This window comes from Mauremys reevesii, linkage group 15 (assembly GCF_016161935.1).
Source record: "Mauremys reevesii isolate NIE-2019 linkage group 15, ASM1616193v1, whole genome shotgun sequence".
NCBI classification, from domain to species: Eukaryota; Metazoa; Chordata; order Testudines; family Geoemydidae; genus Mauremys; species Mauremys reevesii.
Window position 1 is genome coordinate 27,308,290 of NC_052637.1, and position 22,906 is coordinate 27,331,195.

Here is a 22,906-nt window from a genome sequence, read left to right on the forward strand (position 1 = left end):
CCAGAGACTTTCCTTGGTGACTTTGCTGGAGCCTTTCTCTGGTTGTAATTTGAGCTTACATCTCCCTCATTCACGGATGTTCCCACAGGCCTTGCCTGCCTTTTGCTAAGCCGAGTCATGGATCAAGCTACTGATCTTGCTGTGACTCCGCAGACCCCTCTTGCTGGTGGGATTGTCTTTGGACCTCCGTGATGCATGTCTAGAGCTCTGGCCTGTGCATCTGATTATAATGAAGAGCCTGTGCTTGTTTCTTTTTCAGTGGCCCCCAGGAACTGTACTTTCCTTTGAGCTGGCAGATAAGGCGGATGCTAAACCTTTGGGACATTCAGGGGACTGGATGGAGAAGTGAGATGCATGATTTGCAGGAGCCTGGGATCTGTATCTTTCATAGGTCAGCCTATAAGGCAGATGCATTTCAGGATTTGGAATGTGGTGCCAGGGGTCCCATAGGATGGGGCGAATGGCAATAAATCCAGGCCATAAATACTAGCACTGTTGTCCTCCCAGTGATTGCTGACTTTTCTGGTAACAAATGTAGCAACAGGCTTTCATCTGTGGAGCATGTTCTTGGCTTCCAAGCTGCGAGAGAGACGGTTCCAAGTGGGCTTGGCTGCATGGAACTCACAGCCTTAGGGCCAGGGTCAAAGCGGAAAGGAAGCCAAGGCACAGATAGGATTTTGTGTGGCTCTTCCTGTCTGGCTTGGGATTTTGTTGTCATCAGAACTTGTCCCCCATCCTGTGCTCAGCTGAGGCCATTGGGTGACACCACGCTTGTTGCCATGGGAATCTCCAGTGTCACAGACTCTGGGGATCCCTTTCAGATTCAGGGGCACAGTGCCGCAGTTTGAGACTGAGACCAAGGCCAGATGGATGCGATTCTGAAAGCAGTGTGATTGATGGGGCTAGAGTCTGGCTCTCCAGGCAAGCAGGTGCTGGGAATGCTGCTGAGGAGGAGGAGGAGGAAATTATTTGATCAGTCCCTTTGTGGATTGGAAGTACACCTCTACCCCGATATAACACCACCTGATATAACACAAATTTGGATATAACACAGTAAAGCAGTGCTCCGGGGGGGTGGGGCTGCGCACTCCGGTGGATCAAAGCAAGTTCAATATAACACAGTTTCACGTATAACGCGGTAAGATTTTTTGGCTCCCGAGGACAGTGTTATATCGAGGTAGAGGTGTATGGAAATGAGAGGCATTTGAAGGGAGTCCCAGCCACCTTCCTTGCAATGAGGAACTCTGTAGGAGGAGATAGAGAGAGGACATCCCCGGGGCTCTGTCAGGGCTGTGAAGATGGAGATTGCAAGGGGGCTGCCCTGTCAATCTCCTGCTAACGCATTCCAGACTCCAGTGCCCCCTGCATGAACAAACTGACACGTGAGCCCTCTCCACAGAGATCTGGCCCTGCCCAGATAAACTCTTTGTGCTCAGTTTGTAGTGAGATTCCATCTGCCATCTCCTCATGCCATCTCCTGCACCGTGCTCACTCTGACTGGCTCGTAGGCCCCAACTCCCATGCCAAAGCTTTGTCAGCTCTTTATCGTCCTGTTCTCTACTAGCTGTTGGATGAAGAGGGGAAGTGCTCTGGACACCTCCCTCACACCTGCTCTGGCTCAGGAACGTGAGGAGGAATATTTGATGGGTCCTGTGTGCCATCATTGCTGATTTCACTTTAAACACAGTAACTCCCTAGGAGATGACTTGAGGCGGACAGAGGAACGAATGCTATAGCACGGGTTGCTCTCTGGGTTGGAGATGGGTTTCTTCACATTCTTATGATCTGAGGAATGAGCGTCACAGATGCTCAGAATCTCTAGCATGCCAGTGGTGGGCTGGTCTGTCTGCCCTCTCTCAAGGCGTGGCATAATTTTCGCTACTCCGAGTAACCCCACCCAACGGCACTCACAATCTCACCTGGCAGTTAAATAGATAACACTGAGCCCTCCTTTGGATTAGAGCCATCATGGTCATGCCTAGCCTTTAATATTTTGCAGTGGGTAGAGAGCTCACCAGCCATGACTGAATTATCTGCAGCTTGCTGTCACCTACATACGTACTCCCGAGCGTCTCTCCAAAGATAGTGTTGACTAGCCATGCTGAACGTCACTCCTGGAAGCTCCAGCATAGCAATTATAATGTATCTTTACCCTCTACACCTGTCAGACTATAAAGCAGAGGTGGGCAAACTGCGGCTTGTGAGCCACATCTGGCTCACGGGACCCTCCTGCCCAGCCCTTGAGCACCCGGCCGGGGAGGCTAGCCCCTGGCCCCTCCCCCGCAGCCTCAGCTTGCTGTGCCATCAACGCTCTGGGTGGCGGGGCTGTGAGCTCCTGCCAGTCAGCGCAGCGGCGTGGCTGGCTCCGGCCAGGTGGCACAGCTGCCAGTCCTGGTGCTCTGAGCGGCATGGTAAGGGGGCGGGGAGCTGGGGGGTTGGATAAGGGGCAGTGGGTCCCGGGGGGGTAATCAGGGGACAGGGATCAGGAGGTGGTTGGATGGGGCAGAGGTTCTGGGGGGCGGAGTCTGGGGATGGGGAGCAGGGGCAATTGGATACGTGTGGGAGTCCCGGGGGGCCTGTCGGGGGCAGGGGTGTGGATAGGGGTTGGGGCAGCCAGGAGACCAGGAACAGGGGGCGGTTGGATAGGGGTTGGGGCCGCCAGGGGACAGGGGGTGGTTGGATAGGCATGGGAGTCCCGAGGGGCCTGTCGGGGGCGGGGGTATGGCTAGGGGGTGGGGCAGCCTGAGGACCAGGAACCGGGAGTGGTTTGGTAGGTGTGGGAGTCCCGGGGGGCCTGTCGGGGGCAGGGGTGTGGATAGGGATTGGGGCAGCCAGGGGACCAGGAACAGAGGGCGGTTGGATAGGGGTTGGGGCAGCCAGGGAACAGGGGGCAGTTGGATAGGCGTGGGAGTCCTGGGGGGCCTGTCAAGGGGTCGGTGTGTGGATAGGGGTTGGGGCAGCCAGGGGACAGGGAACAGGGGGTGGTCGGATAGGCGTGGAAGTCCCGGGGAGCCTGTCAGAGGGTGAGGTTGTGGATAGGGGTTGGGGCAGTCAGGGGACAGACAGCAGGGTGGGTTGGCGGGTCGGAGGTTCTAAGGGGGGTAGTCAGGGGGCAGGAAGTGGGAGGGGGCCGATGGGGGCAAGGACCAGGCTGTTTGGGGAGGCACAGCCTTCCCTACCCGGTCCTCCATACAGTTTTGGAACCCCGATGTGGCCTTCAGGCCAAAAAGTTTGCCCACCCCCGCTCTAAAGTAACTGGGGCGTAGGTCTATAAAAGCCTAGAGGCCTTGCCCATCTGTTAGAATGGCAGAACAATTGACGCGGATGGAAATTTTGTCTAAGGAATGGGTGCAGACTTCAAGGTTTACCCTCTAGTTTGTAAGAACTATGGCTGCTGCTTAAGAAAACTTTTGAACCTTACACATACTGGAGTGATTTCTCCATCGGTTTATTACAGCTCTTGTTGTTGGCAGAAGAATGACATGAAATGGATGGCTATTTGTGTACCATATGTCCAAAGACACATAGCATAATATAGGTAAATGATGAGGAATGGTTGAGCCTTGTTTTGAACCTCAGTGGGACTGCTCTCCTGTCTGAATATTTCCAGGATAAGGGCCTCAGCCAGCACCATCTCCCACCTTGAACTGAGTGTATGACCTCTGTAGTGATCTCTTCTCATGCTGCCACATTGCCCTGAGACTGGCTGTGGTCAGTGGAGGACTGGACTAAGCTGAGAGAAGCCAGGTGCGAATTAAAGGGACCTCCTTGGGAACGGAGGCTGAAGTGAGAAGTGAAGCAAAACCGCATTTTCTCATGAGAGCATCAAAAGTTCTGAGTGATGCAATCAGATTCTACAAAGAGGTCATGAAAGGGACACTCCCGAGGCAGGTGCAGACACTGCTGTGTGACTGTAATAACCTGGCTGGCAAAATAAGTATTCCAAACCTCTCTAAAGAGTATTCTTAGCAGGCAGAGGAATATGATGCTGCTGTTAGAACAACCCTTATCTTGACATTCAGTCATATTGTTTTCTTTAAAGTTCACCTTGAGCACCTCTCCCATTCTCCCGGTCCCATTGCAGGTCTCTGTGGTTGGCAGCTGATCAAGTAGGACTGTGTTTGAAATACCATAGGTTGAAAGTTGTGGATGGAAGGTATTGACAGTTGTTGTTAGCGAACTGTGCGCAAAGCAAAGAGTGTTATCTGGAAAAGCACTGAGGAACACAAGTCTGCTCCACTAGGAGTGAAGATCCTGTGCTTAATCTGTAAGTGCTGTGTCACCACTTCTGTTGTAGCCAACATCAGAGACTTGCACAACGTTTTCAGTGCAAAACCTGGCTTATTTTACTGCCTTTCTCCTATTAGGCCCTAAAATGTTGGGACCTGATTTGCAAATAAACAGAATACATTTTATATCTATAACACATATAGATGGATAGATTTCATGCCACAGTATGTATTTGGATTTATAGTGCTAATCTCCTGCCCTTTACAACATTGATAATATCCAGGATAAAAATTCCAATCACTAAATATATTCAGCTGCCATATAAAATCCCCAAATCAATCCCCATCTTCCTATCCCCAGATCACACACATCACCTCTCCCCAAATGGCCCAGAAAAACATGCCCACCGCTAAGGTAGGCTTTATAGCTATGACTACAGATAAGTGGCTCAGAGGCTAGGGTTTTAACATTGCTCGTGATCGTCAATGTGTCACAAGGGGAGCTGCTGGGTGATGGGCACTTTTGTAACTTTAGCCACCCAAATGGAAACAGAGCTATTTTGAACATTGGATCCTGAATCTGGGTGCTGAGTGCTTGAAAATCTCACCACCAGCTCCTTGGGAAAAATCTGGATCTTGGTGCTCAAGCCAAGCTGCTAATGACTCTTCCTCCAGATGACACATGGTGTTGTGTGGGGCTGCCTGCCTCTGGGGATAAGAGCTGCAGATCATTCTCCCTTGGCTTCTCTGCTGTGCTAGCAGTTTGTACTAGCTGGGCTGCAGACAGGTGGTCTCCTAGGATCTGGCCTGAGACCCATCAGCTTGTTTCATGTAGACCACTGAACTGCTATGAAACACTAACAGCTTTCAGTCACTTCTGATACACATGACATAATAATGTTATGGCTCTGGTTTGGGTTTGTATCACTGCACAGTGACTAGCTAAGTGACTACGTTGTACAGTGACTAGCTACGTAAGTGACTGCTAAAAACAAGATGGTGTTTGCCAACCAGTAGGTACTCTTGATATCTGCACCACTGCTTACCCTCCTCTGAGAGTGTCTGGAGGTATAAATCGATATGAGGTGAGAGCTCTTGCTGTGCTTTAATATGGCTGGCAGTAGAGATTCCCAGCATGGATTAAACATGAGCTCTGCAAGAAAGAGGCTTTTTTGAGCAGACAGAGAGGCTTGGTGTTGCAGTGCAGCCGCATTCATCCTCTGCTCTGATGCAAATATCATTATCACCCTGTTTATAAGGGGGCTTGGCTGCAAAACAGCTCCTCCTCCTCCTTCTCACTGCGGGAAGGTTTTTTCAAGAGGCTTTGTGACTTTTCTAAATGCCCCTTTTATTGCACTGCCAAGGACTCTGGTTGAGTCCAGTCGCAGAAGGAGTGGCCTGTTTGGCCACGGTAACGTCAGTGCAAGAGGTTCCATTCCCAAGGGTCCTAAAAACTGTTTCCAGACTGGTAGGTGTCCAAGAGGGAGCCCTTCCCCCCAAGTACCTATGTCAACAATGACTCTGTACATGCAACTGTCCCTTTAACTTGTTCTGCCTGGCTTAACAGGAGCTGGAATGGCAGCTGCCCTGAGGCCGCCCCATCTACCTAGTGCTCCCCAGCATTCCAATGGAACCTTGACACTTCAAGAGCCCTGCTGAATTCTGCCACCACATGGTGGATGCTGCAGAGAACCAGGAAGCCAGTAAATGACCCGCTGTCACCTCTTAGGAAAGTGTGAAAAGTGACTTGTATTGCTCTTTACGCCAAGGGACATTTGCATGAGGTCAGGATCATGAACTGCAAAGGAAAACTCGAAGTTGTTAATGTGTTTGTAGCCCATCTTTGTGATGGATAAAGTTGGTCTTAAGGGTTTATGTGTTTGTAACAAAGGAAAAAGATTTTTCTTCTGGTTGGTTTTTAATATCTGGACTCCCCATCATTCATTTACTGGAGGACCTTTTGGAGGGTGGAGAAATAGAATAGGAGAGTGACCCTGCCCACAATGGTCTGATGCGCAAGCTGCAGCTATCTCCTTATATGGTCCTCATCACCATCATATGAGACTGCCTCACAGACATCATTGAATTGTTCTTCACAACCCTCCTGTCAGGTAGGGAAATTATTTCCCCCCCATTTTACAGCTTTGGAAACTGAGGCGTGGGGAGATTAAATAACTTGACCAAGAGCATACAAGAAGTCTGTGGCAGAGCCAGGAACTAAACACAGATTTACTGACTCCCAGTCCAGTGCTTTTTTCTTTTTGTCTCAGTCCTCAGTTGAGTTGTACAATGAAATTCTGAGGCCTCCAGAGACAGTCGCTCCCCCGACCCCTTTTCACTGTCAGCTGTTTGAGTTAAACAGGTTTTAACAAAATAATTCCATCCCTTCCCACCAAAAACTAATAACCAAAGGGTCAAATTGTACTTTGTGATATAAGTGGAGCTGCTTTGGGTTTGCTGTCTTGAAGTGAGGCTTGGAACCATGCTCTGGCTGGCTGGCAGTGATCTCCTCTCCGATAAACTCTGAGCAAGCATTATTGGCAGGACCTTTATTTGGAAACTTTCAGCTACAGAAGTGAATCCGCATTCGCAGACTTTAGCAATAACCTTTGGAAATCTGATGGCATCTGTGGTGTCCATTGGCTTCCAAGATGTGCTGAAGATTTATTGCTAGGGAGCCTGAGCCAAGCATCTCCACTCCAGAGATTAAGGATAATGCCTTGAGTCTGCTGAATATGGTTAAAGAGCCGTCCCTCTATAGGAGGGTCTCACTGGTATGTCCAAATGGAGGGTCATGGCTAATGCGTAATGCACACAATTGTTTTCTTTTTCAATTTCTTTCTAGGAGAAGGCATTTAGAAGTTAAAATCAATCAGAATGTAACTTCTTCAGAATGGGGGTTGTCTGAGTCTATGTGTTCGCACAGCCCCTATAGAGTGACCAGACAGCAAATGTGAAAAATCGGGACAGGGTGGGGAGTAATAGGAGCCTATATAAGAAAGAGACTGAAAAATCGGGACTGTCTTTATAAAATCGGGACATCTGGTCACCCTAAGCCCGTATCACAATGGGGCTGTGACGTGCATTGGACCTTCTTGGTGCTATTGCAATGTAACAATGAAATAATAATGACGAGACCGTGGGGGAAGTCACCTGGATTGCACAGGGGTGGCTGCTGAGGCCAGTAACTGAACAAATGCAGCCTGCCCTACATGTTTGATATTTCGGGAGGGATTAATGCAAGTGAGCCCCTTACACTTGTCTCCAGGGCTGGCTCCAGACCCCAGCGCGCGCTTGGGACAGCGTCCCGCGGGAGGGCGGCAGGCGGCCCCGGTGGACCTCCCACAGGCATGCCTGCGGAGGGTCCGCTGGTCCCGCGGCTCCAGTGGAGCATCCACAGGCATGCCTGCGTGAGGTCCACCAGAGCCGCGGGACCAGCAGACACTCCGCAGGCACGTCTGCAGGAGGTCCACTGCAGCCGCGGGACCGGCGACCGCCAGAGCGCCCTCCGCGGAGTGCCGCCCTGCTTGGGGCGGCGGAAATCCTAGAGCCGCCCCTGCTTGTCTCACTACCATTCCTGTGTGCAGGGACACTGAGAAGATCTCCTGATCAGGACAGGCGTTTGCCCAATTACACTTTGCTGCCTGCAGATGAGCCCAGTGGCCAGGGTGTGACCAGGGCCTGTGCTATGTACACAGGTCTATGCATGTGGAGATGAAACTGCACTGCTCCCTTACTGCAAGGGGACAGCCAATGCATGGCTTGCTTATCAGAGCAGTTTGGCTCTGCAGCCTCCATCTGAAACAAAAGCAAAGCTAATGACTCCAAAGCCCACAGCAAGACATGTGGAACCGAGATGTTAGACAGCTACAAAAAGGGGGTTTGATTTAGGGGGTGATGGATGGAGCCGCTTCCTGTCCAAAGAGCGCTGGTGGCTAGAGCAGCTTACGACAGCACATTGCAGAAGCAAAGCCAAAAGCTGTTTTCAAACCCATGGCTTACCCCATTCCAAGCCTTTTTCCCTCCCGCCCCCATACGCACCCATACAAGCCAGGCCACTTCTTACTAAGGGGCATCCTCTGCTTTGGTGTCTTTGGCTCTTATCTGGTTCCAAAGCCCTCAGAGTCAGCCCATCTCTCTGGTTTCACTCCGAGGGGTTAGAACCTGGCTAGCGGGTTGCATGGAATGTCAACTTAGCATTTTCCACTTCCTGTTGTGGGGCTGTAAATCTTGCTTCATCTCCTATCCTCCATCGCCTCCCGAATCTCCCGCCTGGCTCAGTGCTCTGCCTCCCTCCATCTCACATGCCCCAGGCACCACCATCCTCCATCGCTTCCCGAATCCCCCGCATGGCTCAGTGCTCTGCCTCCCTCCATCTCATATGCCCCATGCACCACCATCCTCCATCGCTTCCCGAATCTCCCGCCTGGCTCAGTGCTCTGCCTCCCTCCATCTCACATGCCCCAGGCGCCGCCATCCTCCATCGCTTCCCGAATCCCCCGCATGGCTCAGGGATCTGCCTCCCTCCATCTCACATGCTCTATACTCTTCCCTTCCCCGCTGCAGGGGAAACGCTGCAATGGACCTTCTGGTTCCTGGGTACCACTTCACCCCCACCCCTGCCAGTCATCTCACAGCACACGAACCTTTATTAGGATCCCCTCTGCATTATGGGAGCCAGCTTCCACAGCCCCTTGCTCTTGCATGTGCAGAAAGCTGCTCGTGCCAGTGGAAGAGCTTCCGTGAGCAGAAAACCAGAACAGTTGGAACTGGTGGCAGCCAAGCCCTTAGCACAACTATGCGGAAGTCTTGGGTTTGATTCTCTCTCGGTACCGCCCTGCCCCCGTTTGGTGGGGGCTGCGAGTGCTGAAATGGGAGTCTCTGAGTGAGAAGAATTTGTTCTCAACAGGAAAGAGTAGCCTAAGCCGTAGAGCAGGTGGTGTGGTGGATCGGTCTGTGTGTGTGTGGATGGGGGGTGGGGGAGTCCCCTGAAGACTGGGACAGGGCTGCCGGGGGCCTCCAAGGAAAATCACCTCGGACCATGGACATTATACTCCTGTGGCACTGCGCAGAGTCGGCCGGTTGTATAAATATTACCCTAGGCGCGTGATGCACTTCACAAGCCAGTCAAAAGCAAAGATCCCTGCCCTGTGACCTGACAATCTGGGGAGACGTGCAGCCGGCTTCACTCTTGGTGTCCCTACTCTTCCCTGGGTCTCGCCATCTCTGACGTCCCGTGGAGGGGCTACTCGGAGTCAGAGCTGGATAGCAACACCTCGGCATGCGCGGGGTTTGGCCCTGCTCCATTGGCCATGCAGAGTGGATTACTGCCTTACTGCTGCCTGGGGAGCCCGTTAGCTGAGAAGTATGGAACCAGCCCATTAGTATAATGCGGTCTGGCTAGCACGTGCTTCTCAGTTCTGCTCCCTTTATAAACGGTGCCTGTCTCCTTTACCACAGAAGGCTGGAAGAGTGGGCGCATCTGGGAGGTTTGCTTGGACATAGCTTCACGTCTACATGCATGCGGGACTCAACTTCCTACAACCTTTTTTGTTTGGCGGGAGGAAGGGTGAGCCAGTGGTTAGGGCTCTAACCTGGGACTCAGGGGACCCTGCAGACAGGTCCCAAGTCACCATGCTAGACTCAGGGCCGGCTCTAGGTTTTTTGCCACCCCAAGCAAAACAATTTTTGGCTGCCCCCCACCCCAGTGCCTCCCCCACCTGCACTCCCTGCCGCCCCAGCCCTGGGCTCTTGGAGCCTGCCCAGCCCAGCCACAAGGTGCGGGCGCTGCTCCCACACGGCGTGAACCACAGCGGCCCCAGGGTGCCCTATGCGCATGACGTGCTGCTGCTGCCAGGGTCGGCTCTAGGCTTTTGCCATCCGAAGCAAAAAAAAAAAAAGAAATGGCTGGAATGCTGCCCCTGAAAATGTGCAGCCCCAAGCACGTGCTTGGTTTGCTGGTGCCCAGAGCCGGCCCTGGCTAGACTACAGTCCCAGGCCACAGGGAACATGCTTTCTCCTGAGTATAGTTTTTCCTTCCCACTGTGGGTCCCCTCCATTGACCATTGGCTGGCCTGCTAAATGGTCTGTATTTTTGCCTAGATGGGCACAATGTGTCATGCCCACCCAAGCAAAAATACAGTAGAACTTCAAAGGTAGGAACACCTCCAGAATGGAGGTTGTTTGTAACTCTGAAATGTTGGTAACTCTGAACAAAACGTTCTGGTCGTTCTTGCAAAAGTTTACAACCGAACATTGACTTAATACAGCTTTGAAATTTTACTATGCAGAAGAAAAATGCTGCTTTTAACCATCTTCATTTAAATGAAGCAAGCACAGAAACAGTTTATTTCTCTTGTCAAAACTTTTTTTAACTTTCCCTTTATTGTATTAGTAGTTTACATTTAACACAGCACTGTACTGTGTTTGCTTTTTGTTGTTGCTGCCTGATTGCGTACTTCCAGTTCCAGATGAGGTGTGTGGTTGACAGATCAGTTCATAACCCTGGTGTTGGTAACTCTGAGATCCTATTGTACAAGCCATTTATCGAGGGTGAGCAGATGTGTCCCATTTTTAAAGGGATAGTCCCGTTTTTTGGGACTTTTTCTTATATAGGGGCCTATTACCCCCACTCCCTGTCTCGTTTTTTCACAGTTGCTATCTGGTAACCCTACATTTATCAGACATGCCCCATGGCTTCCTGCACCCGCAGCATCATGGACCACTTGCCTTTGTCCACATCCAGTATCAGTGACCACCAGCTTCTGACTGACAGACTCTTTGACAGATGTTACTTGTGCAGCAGCTGGAACGAGGACACTCATAACAAGAAGTGTGCAGGGCGAAGGCTGGCTTTCACCATTGGCTGAGTGCCAGAAGGAAGTTGACGCTCCAATGCCACAGACATTGGCTGCACCAGAGAGCAAAGATTCAAGAGGCTGCAAGGGAGAAGAAATAGTCTAGCTCCTCTTGCTTAGCGTGGGTGCGGAAGTTCTGTGCTGACAAGGCTTCCAAGACTCACTTTCCCTCGAGGTGGGATGGGCGTAGGTGTACAAGTGCAGAGCAGAGGTGTTGGAGGGATTGGCCGGCCTGTGTGGATTGCTGGGATCCTGCCTCTCTAGACACTTATCACCGCACTCCTAATGATGCACGCACCGTGGTTCGGTGCTAGTTTGGACTGGAGGCGGAGCAAAGTTCAGTGGTTGCCAGGAATCTCCCTCATGCTGCAGGATTTTAAACAGCTGAAGGGCACTCAGCAGCTGCTTGTGCACTTTGTGAGGCAGGTGTGCCCAGTTGCAGGTGAAAGACATTTGCAGATGAACTAGTGGGGTAATGTGGTGTTAACCAGAGGGCATGAATGAACCGACAGGCTGCACACTCTGACGGGCAGGTAAAGAGGCTGTATTACGACGGGCATTTGGTTCTTATTGATACCGGTCCCTACCAGGAGTGGCGGATGTTGATGGTCTGGCACCACCATGAAGAGTTATACACAGCACCATATGTAACAGTTTCCCACACTAACCCTGTTCCTTTTGCTTATCTGGCCTCACACTGTTTTGCAGAGGGGAAGTACGGTCTAGTGATTAAAATACAGGACTGAAAATCAGGAGACTTGATTTCTGATTTGGCTCTACTGAGCAGCCTGGGGCAAGTCACTCGATTATGGGTATTTATATTGCAGCAGGGCCTAAGAGCCCACGTCCAGGACCTCATTGTGCTAGGTGCTGTACAAACACAGAACAAACCCTCCCTGCACCTCATTTCCCCGATCTGCTTAAGGAGGATCAGACTGTTTCTCAGCAAGGCGCTAGGAGGTTTGCTTCATGGGTGTTTGAAAAGGCCTTGGAGATCTTGGGTGGGAGGGTGCCTGCAGGAGAGGAAAGATTGATTTATTTTTCTCTTCCTTTCACTTTTTTCCCCCTACTCTTGCTTTTTTTTACTTTCTTACTAAGGTAAAGCTAGTAAGCTACCATGATAGTACCCTGCCTTGTAACTTTATTCTGTCTGCCTCTTGCAGAGGAAGCTGGGTGGGTACATAACTGAGGAATTGTTCTTATCGGCTCTTTGGATGTTTTTTTCTAAAAAAAATCTTTAAGGAAAAGCGGTTGAGGAGACACCATCACTCTCAGGGCCTGCTCCACCCAATTGCACTCCCATTGACTCAAGCTTTGGATCAGGCAGCCTGCAGTTTGTGTCTAAGATCTTCATGGTCCCGATAGATGCCATGTGGGGCTTGGAACATCACTGGAGCCTCTGCAGGGTGGGGAGAAGCCAAGCGGGGACTGGTGTATGTAGCAGGAACCACTGGAAACAGCCTCATGGCAAGGCAGTAGGGAGCCATAAAAGAGGAAACTCTCCAGCCATTTGCTGGCGTATTTATGACTGGAAAAGTTCTGGGTTGAAAAGGTCACGAGCACACTGCTGAAGGAGCTGCAGGGCAGCATCTCTACAGCCTGACTCCACGGCTGGTTTGTGTGCTGCTCTCTGGAATGACATACCCAGCTGGATAGGAAAAGAGCATTGCACTACCGCCTAGCAGCCTGGTGTAACTTGAGAAGGAGCGCAGAGGGAAGGGTGGGCGACAGACAGGCAGAGAGAGGAAAGACTAGGCTGTGTATGTGGGAGGAGAGAGAGGGGCCAGGGTTGTTGTGTAAGCCGGAGTAGCCAAGGGTAATCTCTGCAGCACCTCAGCATGGAGAGCCGTCTTCTTCCTACATCACCTCCTTATCCTGAAGGAAGGAGCTCGGAAGCTCTGAGCTAGAGACCAGCTGCAAAGCAGAGGGAGAAACATCTGGCAGCAAAGCATGGGTGTTACACTGGCTCATTTCTTCCTCCGAGCCCTCTCTAATTAGGGGCTGCCGGGAAGTTTTCAGTAACCAAAGTGGCCTGCTTCTCTGGGGACCAGGGTCCCAAACTAACGTTGCCCCCACCCCATTGTCCTTTCCCTCCAGGAGCAAAGAGACATGCACAATATCTCCTGCTGGGAATGTGAGGACATCTCCTCTCGCGCAAGATAACGGCCCAGCCACTTCTGACAGAGTCAGATGCCTCTGACAGCTGCATGGGAAGGCTTTGCGAGGGGCGACGTGTGTGTGTGTGTGTGTGTGTGAGTGTGTGTGTGTGTGAGAGAGAGAGAGAGTGAGTTAAACTCCTCAGGGGCCAAGGAAGGGTTCGGACCTCTGGGTTCAAGTGTCCTGGCCCTGCTGAGTTTTGCGCCTCTGTGTTGTAATGTAGGGTAGCCCCTACGTTATTTCTATGCACGCAGCATGATGCATTGTCAGCTAGTTCCCCTTGTGGGAGAGCACACTTGGCCTTTGTTGTGAAAAGTCACCCTCCAATAAGGCTGCACCTTAAACGGAACTTTTATAACGAGCGCTGAGCTGAAAATAAACAAGATGGAGAGTTTCAGACTGACCTTATTCTACCTTTGGGTAGATAGAATCCTAACTGGTATTTCCACTCCCCCTTCCACTCAAGGATCTCAAAGCACTTAAGTCTCCCAACCTACCCCCCAAGAGGCATGGCAATGGTATCCTTAGCCTATTTCCCCCCTCCCTAAGCCAGTAGCCTAGCGGTGCAGGTCTCTCTTGGGCTAAGGGAGGCAGCGAACATGCTGTGTCATCACTGCCACGTTGGCTCTGCTGGAGTGTCCGTGTTCTGGCGAAGCTGGGGAGATCAGCATGTCCCTCAGCACAGGCTTCGGACAGTGTTTTTGTTTCCCAGCTCCTCGATGCACACAATAGCCGGAATTGACGGCTCCACGTGAAATGCTTCCAGCTGGGCTCTGACACCGATGCCATGAGTGACTCATGTGTTTGCAGCATGAGGTCCGTGTGGTCAATAGCAAACTCATTAAGTGCACACGGGTCGCTCTGTGTAAATGGACAAATTGCTCATTCAGGTCAATAAGGCTCTGAGTGCTGCTGGGAGCGTCGCCTGGGGAGGGGGGGCGCTTCGTGTCCGTGTCAGCAGCAGAGTTCCTGTATGGAGCCCACTGGGCTGTAGGCCCCCTGGCATGCTACTGCTGACCCCCATGTGTTCCATTATAGTCTGTAAAACTGGGCCCATGTGCTCCCCGCATCTTCCGTGTCACATCTGCTCAGGTTGCTGGCACAAACAAGGTTTCTGTTGCCAGAGACAGTGTAGCTGCAGCAGGGCAAGCTCTTGTTAAACAGAACTGACAGCTCAGGGTCCAATCCTGCAGTCCTGAGATGGGAAAACTGCCATTCAGGTCAAAAAGAGTTTTGCCTGCGTATGGGTAGCAAGACCGAGACTCAAGTCTGAATTCCAGACGCCAGTCTCATTTACACCATGTAAATCCAGTGTAAATCCTGCTGAAGCGAATAGGTTTAGGGTCAGATTCTCATCTCAATTACACCAGTGTAAATCCAGAGCAACTCCATTGAAATCAAGGGAGTTATTCCAAGTTGCACAAGAGGAGGACTTGGGCCTTGGCATATTGTTGGCAGGATCAGGTGTGCATGTATGTACACATGGAAGAGAAAAGGCACAGCTTGATTCTCTGACTAAGTGAGCAAATTTGATCTGGAAACACTGATGGAAAATAAATATCATTGTTATAGAGTCACTCTTCTTGCTGTAACTGTATTTTAGTAGCACATGTTTTGTTTCAGGCTAAATTCATTCCTGGGTCCTGAGTTTCAAAGGAGATCAGGGTCAGGTTTTGAAATGCTCAGCACCCACAGCCAGGGCCAGGCTTTCCAAAAAGTTCAGCTCCATGTAGGTACCTGAATAAGGATCAGATTTTCAGAAGAGCTCCCCACCCAGATGCAGCTGATGTGCTGACCCCATTTTAAAATCACTACCACGAACACACTCTCCCTCAGTTTCCCCACCTGTAAAAGGGAGATCACAGGGGGCTTCTTCCTAGGGGTGTTGTGAGCCGAAACTTTGGCGGAAACCTGAGCACATGATGGGTGCACATAGATGCATGGACAATGGCCAGTTTTGTAGTCACTTCACTGACTGTAGCGGCATTTAAAGCCCAGTTAGAAAGGAAGCCCAGCCCAATTTAATGACACTCTTTCCTTCCTTCTCTAGGAAGTTGCAAACCTTTCCTTCCCTGTTCTCTAAGCAGCTGGCTTAAGATTCCATTGGATGATGTGTGTGTTTGCATTCACTGCACTGGATTTGGTAGGGATCCTAGTTCTGGCTAGGGGCTGGAATGGGCAGGAAAGCTTTCCTGTGTGCTGGCTCTATCTTCCAGAGTTCATTGGTGGGGGAGAGCAGCTAAGGAGCAGTGAAGTCACCTGGGCTCCTCATGCCTCTGCCCCCTGACAGTTAAAAAGCCCCCTCTCTCCTTGGTTTTCTACTTCACTCCACTGTTCTGACCAAAGCAGACAGGATGGATCGGGCAGCATTGCTCCTGCATCAGCCATAGGGGGAGCTATAGAGCGTTCTGAGCCCCAGCCTTCTCCCTGCAGGACACAGAGGCTGGTGTGTTCTTCCTATGGAAATTGAATTGTCTCATTAGCACTGACCCCAACTTGGTAAGGCAACTCCCATCTTTTCATGTACTGTGTAAATACCTGCTACTGTATTTTCCACTCTGTGCATCTGATGAAGTGGGTTTTAGCCCAGGAAAGCTTATGCTCAAATAAATTTGTTAGTCTCTAAGGTGCCACAAGGACTCCTCGTTGTTTTTGCTGATACAGACTAACATGGCTACCCCTCTGAATCCTACGGAATGGGAGCCCTGGCCTGGAAAGCTGTTGAGGGCTGATTCATCATGGAACAGCTGCAGATTCAGCTCAGCAGGGGAGGTGTCTGACTGCCCGATGTGAACGGCGGGTCCCCTCAAAGGGTTCCATTTTCTAATTAGAGCCAGGGGAGGAAAAAGAGGGAGATGTGGATTAATTATCTGCTACGGTTTGTGGATAATTTTAAAAACATGCCTACAGGATTCATTTAGCCACAATGACTCAGGCCATCCGCTGCAACTGAGCCTGGTGTTCGAGGTGGGAGCAGACTGTGAGAGCGATAAGGGGGGACTCCGAAGGGTTTAGAGAAGGGAGCGTACTCGCAGTGTGACGTGTCACTCCTCCCTGCCCCTGTTTTATAATACAGCTGTCTGGACAGTCCTCTGCCATGCCATGGTCCCTGGCATCTCCTCCCCATCCCTGTGCAGCTGCAGGATCTGGAGCCCAGGAATTGCCCAGCCTGAATGACACCAGAGATCTATCTAGCCCCATATCCAATTAATGACACTGGCCAGTACTAGCTGCTTCTGAGGACGAAGATTGCCATGGGATTTGGAAAACTCAGCCTCCAGCGTGAGCGAGGATGCACACAATTGACTGGGGAGATTGGAGATATGTTGGGGCCCAGCACAGAGTCAGATGGGCCCCTGAATTCAGAGGAACCAGAGGGGAAAGTTTGCTGTGTAGGAAGGTTGCTGGCCAGCCAACTGATGATATTGCAACTGTGATTTTCTTTATACTGGTCTTAATGTAGCTGGCTTGGTCAGTGGGATGCCTTGCCAAACTGGAAAGTTTCCAGTTTACCAGGAAATCCAGTTATCCTTGTAAAGTATGTAGATTATAATACAATTTACAGGTAGCATCTGTAACTATAGCATGGCAGGGCTAGAGAGCCAGTAAAGACTAAGTCTGGGGGAGAATGACTGATCACAAAAAGAACTGGCTGATTTAAGTGGTCAGATTTGATTGGTTGCTTTTTAAGAGAAGAGCTGGGAGTCATAGGCCAGGGAGAAAAGACAGGTCTGGAGAAAGCATTTGAAGAGAGCCAGGAGGCACCCAGTTCCTGACAGTAGGGATAGCATGAGCAAAGGACTTCTACTATGGAGAACGAGGCTCAGAGCTGCTGCTTTGTCCCAGATATTAAGGGATAAATTCATGGAGGTTAAGTCCATTAATGGCTATTAGCCAGGATGGGTAAGGAATGGTGTCCCTAGCCTCTGTTTGTCAGAGAGTGGAGATGGATGGCAGGAGAGAGATCACTTGATCATTACCTATTAGGTTCACTCCCTCTGGGGCACCTGGCATTGGCCACTGTCGGTAGACAGGATACTGGGCTGGATGAACCTTTGGTCTGACCCAGTATGGCTGTTTTTATGTTATGTTGGATTATACTAGTTTTAACTTGGCTCCTGTATTTTGCTTCTGGGGCCTGTGAAACATCATAATGCAGGAACATTGCAAGTGACACAAAGCTTGGTGGAATGGTAAATAATGCTGAAGACAGGGCCGTCATATAGAGCAATCTGGATTGCCTGGTAAACTGAGCCCATCCAAACAAAATGTGTTTTAATGCAGTCAACGACAAAGTCATACTCTTAGGAACAAGGAATAGAGGCCATATCTATAGAATGGGGCAAAAAAGGGCTAGTGCAAACCTTGGATGTATAAATAGGAGAGTAGTAAGTAGGAGGAGGGAGATGATATTACCACAGAAAAACGGCTATATGGGGTCAGATCAATGATCCATCCAGCCCAGTATCCTGTCTTCCAGCTGTGGCCAGTGCCAGGTGCCCCAGAGGGAATGAAGAGAACAGATAATCATCAAGTGATCCATCCCCTGTCATCCACTCCCAGCTTCTGGCGCTCAGAGGCTTAGGGACACCTAGAGTATGGGGTTGCATCCCTGACCATCTTAGCTAATAGCCATTGATGGGCCTATCCTCCATGAATTTATCTAATTCTTTTTTGAACCCTGTTATAATTTTGGCCATCACAACATCTGCTCCAGATATGGTGTGCATGAGAATGATACTGGCTTCTTTTTGGAAGATGCTTTAGCCAAATACAAGTTATTGGGCTCAATACAGGGGTAACTGAGTGTAATTTAGTGGCCTGTGCTATACAGGTCAGACTAGGTCAGTGACTCTCAAACTTTTTAACTGGTGACCTCTTTTCACATAGGAAGCCTCTGAGTGAGACCCCTCCTTATAAATTAAAAACACTTTTTATATATTTAACACCATTATAAATGCTGGAGGCAAAGCGGGGTTTGGGGTGGAGGCTGACAGCTCGCGACCCCCCATGTAATAACCTCGCGACCCCCTGAGGGGTCCCAACCCCCAGTTTGAGAACCCCTGGACTAGGTGATCAAATGGTCCCTTCTGGTCTTAAACTCCACAAATATATGAAGTGCCATAATGGATCAGACCCAAGGTCCATCCAGTCCAGAATTCTGACTCTGCCAGTTGTCAGTAAGAGGTGCTTCAGAAGAAGGTGCACTGGGGGAGAGGCAGTGATGGGATAAACTGCCCCAGGGAAAGCTGTCTCCTAACCCCGGCCAGCTAGCATTTGGATTTTGCCAAGGCATGAGCATTTACCTCCCTTCTAAAACTCCTGTTAGTTTTATAATATTTACTATTGTAAATCTGGATATTCTTGTTATCCATAAACATGAGTATCCAATCCTTTTTGCTCATCCCTAGCGTTTTATTTATTTATTTTGCTATTTGCTATCCTGGTAGTTGATTTCAATGAGAGATTGCATATCGGGGTTAGCATCTCCGTCTCTTCATTTCCAAATTCCATCACAGCTCTAGATGCCCTCATCTGGGCCTAGTGATCTGTTGACAGCACCTCATTTTTATTACCAGCAAAGATTAGATGTGGGGTACCCATCTCCTCAATATCTTCTGTGGTGCAGACTGATGCAAAGCAACCGCATAGCTGAGATTATGTTAAGATAGCTGAGTTTGCCCATTAGACAAAGTCACCCTTCCCATCAATCCTAGCAGACCGGGTAGATTTGGGAGACCACAGGAATAAATCTGACATTCAAGGAATTTAGGGGCAGATTGGAAACTAGGAAGAGATGAGGACAGCTGCATGGAGGAAGAGAGGAGATATCAAGTCTGCTAAGAATCTACAACTCTATATCTTAACCCAACAAAAGCAAAACCATTCCAAATGAAAGCCGCCCCTTCCTTCTCCAGTCCTCTCATTGTGCCCAGTTGTTACAGCCCATCTGGTATATAATTCACTCACTGTTCTCACACCCCTGTGCTAGTGATAGCAGCAGCCTTAGCTCAGATGTTGGTCACTTTCCTCACAGATTAAATCAAACCTACACAAGCATTATCAGTTAGGGTTTTATTCAATGTTTATGGGAATGTCTATGCTGCAATTAGACACCTGTGGCTGGCCCATGCCAGCTGACTCGGGCTCGAGCTAAGGGGCTGTTTAATTGCAGTGGAGACATTCCAGCTGGGGCCTGGGCTCTAGGACCCTGCAGTGAGGGAGGGACCCTAACATCTACACTGCAATTAAACAGCCCTTTAACCCAAGTCAGCGGGCACGGGCCAGCAGCTGCAGTCTAATTGCAGTGTAGGCATACCCCAAGTTTGAGCAGGCTGCATGCCATGTTAGCTTTTCTAATATTCCTTTTCTGTGCACCACTCAGTGTGCTATTAATAGAACAGATGGCATTTAGCAGCCTTATATGAAAAGTAATTCTCTAAGGGAATGGAAGGGAAAAAAAAGGAATCATCTGGAAAGCAACAAGTTGCAATGTGGCCATACAAACCTCTCCCCCTCGTCTCTCCCTCTGGCCCAGGTTGTGCAGTGTGAGGCAGTGGAAATTTTCCCATTTCCTCCACAATAGGTATCATTTTACCAAATAAACAGAGAGAAAGGGTTTTGATTTCCTGTTGATGACTTCATTTCCCCTATCTCTGCATTTATGGAATCTCCCTGTGCCTATCTCTGTTCTGGAAGCTGTTTCCCTCTGTATCACAAGAGGTGTATTTCCCAGAGAAGCTATGAGTCCAGGCTCTGGCTCTGTTGTCACTGAGATAACTGGCATTAAAAATGTACCGAACTAGCAGGTTTTTCCACTAGCTAGTTCACTCCCTATTCCCTGACCCCTTCCCCATCTCAAAAACACAGATTTCATCACAGCACAACACTATTGCCTGGGTGACGTATTTCGGAGGGTAACATCAGACTTCAGACAACGGACTGAGCTCACTGAGGGTCTCAGCAGTCTCCTCTCACACTGAATTCAGTGGGAGTGAGAGCACTGTATGGTTCACAGGCACTATTCAGCCCCTCGGAGGGCCATGGGTTGTTTTCCTTCCGTATTTTTTTTCTTTCTTTGCTTGCTCACTTTATTTTTTATTTGTATTCCAGCCCCACCCCCATCATGACAATTCACCAGAGGCTTATGCCCATTAGCAGTGCTCATCTCAATCTAACTCAGGTTATACAGCTCCCAATACTGGGAGAATTCTCCATCAGTCTTAGCAAGGCAACATTTCTCTACCAATGGTTTTCAACCTGGATCCATGGTCTGCAGACAATGTCTAAGATTTCCAAAGGGGTCCGCACCTCCATATGACATCTTTTAGGAGTCTGCATATGAAAAAAGGTTGAAAACCACTGTCTTATACTAGCCAATTGTAAATCTCCGACTCTGTGTTTGGGCTTTTTTTGTCCACTTAAAATGGATTGTGGATATAACCTCTGCACTTTAGCACCATACAAGAAGGAAGCACAAGCTTCCTTTCAAAATTGGTGCCAAGGCCACTGGTACAGGTCAGCAGCGTTGGATTCTGTATAATGTAACAATAGTTTCCTTTCCCCAAAGACTCAGTGTAGATCTGCAAATGGCAAGGGCCCACTAAGGATGTGAGATTAGCATCACAAGAAAGGCAATTCAAGCTGTAAACCCATGTGAGCTCATGCCATTGTCTAACACACTTGGAATGTATAACTGGGCTAATTTAACGTGGACTTCCAAAGAAAGTTGCACTCACGTATTTTTGAGCAATCTCACGTTATCACTGCAATAAGCATCTACATTATTTTTAAACCGTGATGGCAAGGAGGCAAAGTGCGAACCTCTCTGAACTGTTTGTGGTTTACCAGTTCCGTGTAAAGAATTTAAGACACGAGCATTATTCTTTTTAAAGAGAGGCTGTAATGTCTGACAAGCTGTTTGTAGCTTAAAATACCGTATTGCTGTTTTAAAGGGTGCATTAGTCAGCTTGTTTAAACAATCATGGTTTTCTTTTTTTTAAGAAAGTCCTTCCATGTAACTTCAGATTATTAAAACTGGGTAAAAAATAAATCACCTTTTCTGCTGCTGCTTTCATATGGCTTAAAACCAGCAGTGTTAAATACCCAATCTAGACGGGCGATCCATTTGTTTGGTTCATGTGGTCTGCCCCGTTACATGCTAGGGCACAAATGTCATCAAATCAGCAACTGAACATCACTCAGTGAAGTCCTGGATTGAACAGCAGTGGAAATCAGCTGTGCTTTTCACCCTTTACTCATTTGTCTTTTGGATTTCCCGTAGCTGTAGACAGCTTTGGGCCAGTCCGTTTTGCTTTTGGGTTCCCGTGTGCTAGGACAAGTCTCTTCAGTGTTTGGGGGGAAAAAGTCATTACAAATTTAAAAATAAAATAAATCTGCAGATGCGCCCCTATTGCAGCAATGGAGGGTTATACCCAGCCTGCTTCTTTTCACATCGCTTCCCTCATGGCCTAGCAGAAAAAGAGTTACATTGGGTCTGTTTTATGCTACTTTTCCTGCTACTGTCTCTGAACAAATTCAGTGGGTTAGGGTAGCACAGTCAAAACGATTCTGGGGGAAATCATTGGTTGGGACAATGACAAGACAGAGTGCCAGATTCTGTCACTCCTACTCAGATGCTACGGGGTGAAGAGCTCAGTGTAAGACTACCGAGAATGGAACAGAACGTGCTGAGTAGTAGCCTTCTCTGGGGTTACATATAGGGTTATACCCAGTCTGAGTAAAGGTTGTAGTATCTGAGTCACAGCTGGAAGGAGAAAGCAGAAGGGGAGGGGCAACATACAGAGGGGGCGAGATGCACAATCCGAGAAGAGGGGAGGCAGAGAGTGACAAAACGGAGTCAGAAGCTGCACCCGGGCTCCAGGGCCAGAGTATATCAATCTGAAACCACCCAGCTGCGGAAGACTCAGTCCCCAGGGAGATGCAGCATGATGATGTCTAACTGCTCTGTAGCAATCTCTGATCAGCTGCAGGAACATGCACTGATGCTATAGTGATGGGCATATTCTAACCAGTTAGAGTGAGTGGATCATAAGGGTCTCTCCTCCAGAAAGGCTGTTACTGGCACAGCAGGGCTTGACGCTGTTGGAGGAGGGAGTACAAGGGAGAATTGGGGAGGTAAAGCAAAGGAAGAAGGTCTTGTGTAATCCAAAGAAGGTTGGAAAGCATGAGGCCTTGTCTATGAACGATAAAGTTGCACTGGTTTAACTCACTGAATTGGTACAGTCCTTAAGGCCCACTCTACACCCATTGTTTGCCCTGACTGAACTCATTCTATGGTGGCTAGGGTTTTCTACCATCCTCCCCCAGCGTGGTTGCGGCTAAGCTGGTTATAGCAGGGTAGCTTATTCCCCTGAACTTAATTGATGTAAGAGTATCCGCATAAGGGAATCGCACCGGTTTAACTACAGGCGGTTAAATCAGTGTCTAAACCCATTTTAGTTACTGGTGCGAGTAGACCAAACCTGAAACAAAGAGGGGATGGAGAGGAGTAGAGGCAGAAGTGGTGGGGAGAAGTGTGGAAATACAGGGAGGCTGGGAGAAATAAAGAGGGGGGTATAGAAGCAGTGGGGACAGCCTGTGTCAGTACTGGGCACAGCGAATGAGCCCCCCCCCCCCCGAAAGGGGCTGCAGGGTGGCCTG

At 49.5% G+C, this 22,906-nt stretch overlaps 1 protein-coding gene across 3 annotated transcripts in view; it reads left to right on the forward strand.

Moving 5' to 3' along the window:
* Positions 1–22,906, forward strand: part of SEPTIN9 (septin 9) — a 260,037-nt gene that overhangs the window by 91,524 nt on the left and 145,607 nt on the right. The gene's annotated exons all lie outside the window — the stretch shown is intronic.